Raw genomic sequence first — 6,116 nt, 5'->3', positions numbered from 1 at the left:
AGAGAGGGGAGGGAGAGAGGGGAGGAAGAGAGGGGAGGGAGAGAGGGGAGGAAGGGAGAGGGGGAGCGAGAGGGAGAGGAGGAAGGGAGAGGGGGAAGGAAGAGGGGGAGTTAGAGGGGGGAGGGAGAGGGAGATAACTGACGGCTGATTGACGCACTCAGAGGAGGGCGATGTTTACGTCCGCCGCCCAGCCTGGTCCTTCCGACTGCCACTCACTGGATAACTGTGCGCAGATCAAAAACCTAACATAACAACCTAACCTAACAACCAAACCTAACAACGCACAGGAAAGTCCAAAACGTGCTGTGGTGCGTGCTGGTCCGACCCGGGCGGCCGGGCGGTTGGACCGCTCAGAATGGCGTGGGCTCGCCGCTCAGGACACTTAACGAGGAAGGAGTCCTCTAGAGCCCCGGAATCTTTTATGACCAGTAAGTTGCTTCGACATAGGTTTGTCGGTGTACATCGGTACTGAAAACTTGAAACGCACTTTCCTCCCATTTTTGATTCGCGTTACCGTGTGCAGCCCCAGACCACATTTTTTGAGCTGACTAGCCCCTTTGCCTAGTAGTAGACTATACTTGTGCCTCGCTTGTGCCTTTCGTTTGACGAGAGCGATTTTTAATATCTCATTTCTAAAGTATTAAAAAAGGGACAAAGTGCAAGCACTGTGAAAAATTGTCGTACCGGGTACAGGAAAATTTTCCATGGAAGAAGTCGTACAAGTACAATCTAAAATTGTACAATTTACTAGCCCTATGTATCGGCTTGGAATCGAATATCGAGCGACAGTGGGAGGTTGTACATGTACGACTCGTATTGTAAATGGCATATTACAAAATATATCGTACATGTACAAATATATTTCTCACAGTGAGACAATTAAAGTCTCTTCTATACAAGGAGTCCGTAAGCGTGCTACGTCAGATAAAAGAGAAGGCTTCCGTTGACTCTTTGGCGGTTAGCTCTTGGTGGATTAAAAAGTAAGAACGTGCTAGCATGATATTGAGTAGGCAGTCGTTGACAAAAAATCGCTAAAAATAAAAAAGATTAATCAAAAAGAACTCAGTCCATTAGATTGCGATGCTAAAGAAAATTCTCGCACCCAGAAAATGGTGGTCTTTGAACAGGGCGAAATGCGTTGCTTCAACGCTATTTTTACCTCCAAAAATACAAGGAAAATTGTCTTTAACTTAAGGAAAATAACGTTAGAATACAGTAAAAATTTCTATAGATCAACTTAATTTCCTTGAAAATAATGGAAAAAACTTAAACCAAGGTCAAAAATTACCTTGTAGTTTTTTTTTTAAAGAAAATTCCTTGGTTTAAGGATACCATTTTCTGGGTGCGGGGATGCGTCTTTCACTTGCTAGATGACGCAAAGCCAACACTAAATTCACCGATAAGGCTAAAGTTCAATTACAATCGATAACTATTGACTGCTCGCTAACGGCGGTGCACACACGAGGCGTAGTCTCCTGGCCCCTCCTCCAGCACCACCGCTCAACTGACGCCTACCCTTTCATCAAGCTGTAGTTGATAAAGACTTTTCTATCAACCTCCCTTCTCCTCTCCCTCCCTCACACACCGAACACTGGTAAAACAAGTGTTTAATTTTGCACGTCAACTGACGTTTAAGTTCAAGTGTGCATTCGGGCCCAACAAAAAAACACGGGAGAAACGAAGTTAATATCGTGCTAAGGAAAAAATATCGTTTTATCTAAGTTAATACCCGCATTGAAATGGGGTCATCCAGAAAGTACGTCCGTTATTCAACGTTACGAATTACACTGCCGAGCAATGCAAGCTCACAGAGCGCCTGATAGGTGGGCAACGTCTGGCCTGGAGTGCATGCGTGTGTTGCGGGTTGGCCTACTCCGCGTCTCGCGGGCGCCGAGCTCCCTTTCATAATGAACCTCTGACAGAAATAGACGTACTTGCTCTTGCTGCACGATCCCCAAGACGAAACAAATCACTCCTCAGAGAAGTGTAAACCTATTTTCGCTGGCAGTTCCGCCCGACTTACATAGTAATTATTAACATTTCGCACTTGCCCTAACCCCAAAAGTAATGATCGAACGCAAACCTTCATCAATATTCGGATAACATCCGCTACGTGCCATGCAAAACATCATGGACTCGTGTCATGGGGGAATACCCTACATGAGCAAACCAGTCCATTCGTAGTGCAAAGGAGAGCGACGTCTAATCTCGCGCGACAACTCTTCATTTCGCTGTTGATGGCCTACCCACAAAAGGGATGCTGCTGCTCGCATCAATAAAAACCACCCATGAAGCTTCAAAAACGCCAGTGCCGTCGTGACACTGTCCTCAAAATTCGCGACAAGAGTAAGAAATTTAAAATGGCGCAATCCCACGCACCCCGCACATTTGCTCGTCCGAAAGCACAAGGACGATAAACTTCGAAATAAAAACGTGCGTTTCTCGACATTCCGCTGAAACAAACTGGAAACAGTTTTACTTAGCGTTCAAGTTGACCATTGCATTGCGCAACCGATTGCTACCCTCTCTGTGAGTATTACGGATTCCGATATAAAAAGGTGCCACTAAATTCAACGCCACCGCCGAAAATACTCGCACTGTCCAACACGAGGTAGAAGTGGTGTTTGGTAAAATAAGAGTAAAAAATCCCCTTTGATCAGCCAAAGTCTAGCAGGAAAAGTCAACAAGTGGTTTGAATCGCCCTGATTCCCTGATTATTCACGGCAAGGTATGCCCGCATATGGATACAACGTACCTCGAGCGACCGAATTCGACACGGAGAGGATTCTTTCTGCACTGCAAAAAAAATAACGGTAAAATGACGGTTAGACCCACTAATGATTTTCCGATGTTTTTCTGAACGGCGCTTAGTACGCATCGATCGTTCCTCCGTTTGAGTGCTACGGAGTCAGAAAACGGTTTTTCCAAACCGCTTTACGGTGAAGCCGTTTAACGGGCTCAGTGGTAAAAAGTCAGTGGGTACGGTCTTTCCGTACTCTGTGCTCCGTACTCTTCAGTTCGCCAGGTGCGGTGCAACGTACCTGGTGCCGTCTCATTTTTTAAAATGAGGTACACTTCAATTTTACAATTTGACACGACTTCAAGCGAGCGTACCCTAGCGATCTTCCTAGAACGCCCTGACCACCACACTAATGAATACAGTTTTCAACCCTGATGATGGACACTTTTAAGTGTTCAAATATTCAAATACTGAAAAGCGGACAAAACAGTGTTGAGCCCTTGCATGTCTACAAACTGTATTTTTCAGTGCATCCCACATTCCGCAGATTCGTAAGAAAACCGCTAAGTAGAAAAGCGATTCGATGTAGCAGCAGTCGAAACAGGCGGCTTCGGCTGAAGCTTTCCCGCCTGTCCAAATATTGGCCTCAGGACGCGTGCGAAAAGCCACGTTTAGACACACACACACACACACACACACACAAAGGGGCGTATAAAGCAAAAAAAAATCCAAATGGACGGCAATAAACTCGTTTTTAATGCATATCGATCAGGCGGATGCTATGTTCCGCGTTTCCAGAAAAACGCCGCTCGGGGCGGTGAAAGGGGTGGCAGAGAGGATACGGCGTAGTGTTTGGATTTAGGCTATAAACATACAACCGCAGTGAAATGCCAAAACAGTGACGGAAACCAACACCCGTCTCAAAAAAATACGTCCATGTGGCAGGGAAACAAGTTCCGGCAAAATGCATTTTTTTTTCTTCGAGATTAGCCAGAAGCAGCAACAAACACGAGGACAAAAATTTGAGGGAGAGGATTTGGAGACGGATCACTGGGGTGGGAGGGAAAGGGGGAGGGCGGCAGTAGCGGACTGTCATCACATATCAATTAGTGATGCAAATGACTTCCCGGGGGTGTCGCAGCCACACACAGGGAGGATAGGGGCGGGGAGCAGCGCACGAGCAGCGCACGAGCAGCGCACGCGAATCCTCCAGGGCCCTTATTTGCACGTGTGTGCGTGTGAGAACCCGCGGGGGGCCTCTGCGCCCCTCTGTCTCTCTCGCTCCTCCCCGCCTCTCGCTCTCACTATTTCTCACTCACTCCCCCCCCCCCCTCGAGCCTGCGCCATAGCCATCCCGCCGCCCATAACGTTGGAGGGACATACGTTGCTGGTGTGGTGCTGGATGCAGGCCAGTAATTGCGCCAGTCGTTGCACGTCACGTACCTGCCAACAACAAAAAAGTTACATTATGTATTTTCGAAACAGAATTTACACAAGAATGCAGGGCAGGGCACTTCAGGCGTAAGCACTTTAACAGCAGTGTCAAAGAAATTAAGCGACAAAAAACGAAAAAGCCCTCAGGGTTCTACAAAATGGCACCTTAATTGACAGTTTTAAATGCCTCTTTACAGGCGCCAAACCCCTCAACACTCCGACAGAGTAAACCCATAAAAGGGTTCCTTAAATTCTCCATAGGACATTTTTTGAAGGATAAACAAACTATTACTCAAATTCGGTTAACGGACGAAAATGCAGAGGAACCAAGAGGAACCGAAATTTTTGTTTAATACCTGAAGAAAAATTTCCTTGTTTATTTATTTTGAACTGATAGGCAAAATTTTCCCTTACCCTAAAGTTAGGCCATTATTGAATCATTGTTTAATCATTACTGAATTATTATTGAATCAAAGAAACCGTTTTCTGGGCGTACCTAACCTGCTGTGCGACGCACCCGCGCGCATTAGCATCACGTATGGCGCGACCTTGTGATTGAATTCCCCCGCGGCCGCCAGGACCCGCCAGGACCCGCCAGGACCCGCCTGGGCCCGCCAGGACCCGCCAGGACCCGCCAGGACCCGCCAGGACCCGCCAGGACCCGCCAGGACCCGCCAGTAGGCGGCAGTGCTGCGGAGGTACTCGTGCGGCGGCTCATCAGAGGCGGCGGCAGTGGGGCCGGGCGGGGCCGCGAAGGTTCAAGGTGTTGGGCCGGGCTGACTAATCAAGATTTAATGCGAGGTGACGTACCCGAACGCACACACCTGTGCGCCCATGGCAAACTCGCTGAGGCAAGCCGTTCTATTTCCGCTGCTTCCGATATACAGGTGAGGGAAAGAGAACAAGCGACACGGGGAAGGGGTAAAGGGGGGGGGGAGTGAGGGCGACTTATCCCTGAAGCCCAGCGGCCAACTTTAGGTCCAGTACAACAGTAATTCAGGCGAAAGGGAGAATTCCTTCGCAAGCATTATTTCGCATGAGGAGCCCAACCAAAACTCATTTCCAGGCCCGCTGACCCGGGCAGCCCGCAGACGCCGAGACTATATATTGTGCACGGACTGTGGCCACACAGGTGGGGCGCCACCAAACACCGCAAGCGCGGGAACGGCGGCTTCGGCAAGCGGGGTACCGCGAGTTGCCCAACTCCAGCAGAATTCAAATTGTATAAGCAATCATAAAATCGAGGGGTCACTAACTCGCTTAATACGCCGTACACACGGGTCCCGGGTCCCATAATACCTTTATAATACTTCATAATACTCCATAACATGCCACAAAACAAAAAAAAACGAAATACCCCACATAATTCCATAATACCTCATAATACTACATACTACTACTACTTCACAATATCTAATAATATGACATAAAATCTCTTAAAACGCGCCATATATGGCCATACTATATAGTACCGCACAATACCATAATACTCCGTACACGGCTAAGGTGAGTTATGGCGACCCCTCGGATAAAATGAACCAGCCCATTATCAAAAGAGCAGGGAGGAGGAAAACAATTAATGCATTCAAACACTACAATGAGTTTGACTCTTAACAATCCCTTCACAAAATACAAACTTACGTTAAATACAAATGGCTCCGTTCAAGAAGCAAAGGCAACAGAGACCAAACGGCCGTGTGGTACAAAAAGAGCACCGTACGCGCGGTACTCGACGTGAATTCAATACTACCCCAGCCGACCGTGGGGCCACAAAAAAAAAGACAATTAAATGGCAATGACGCGAGGCTCGCAGGTGGACGTTCTAGCGGACGTGGGCCAGGCGTCCCGCACCCTCCCCTACGTCCCCAACGCATGAAAATCATGGCCACTTTAAGGGTCCAATATATTTTTCGACGGGAAGGGGGTCGCGCCGGGTCCGGGG

The sequence above is a fragment of the Frankliniella occidentalis genome, unplaced genomic scaffold, assembly GCF_000697945.3.
Source record: "Frankliniella occidentalis isolate FOCC.00 unplaced genomic scaffold, Focc_3.1 Scaffold7, whole genome shotgun sequence".
Taxonomy (NCBI): Eukaryota; Metazoa; Arthropoda; class Insecta; order Thysanoptera; family Thripidae; genus Frankliniella; species Frankliniella occidentalis.
The sequence above is the reverse complement of the archived record's forward strand: the minus strand, read 5'-3'. Positions refer to the sequence as shown.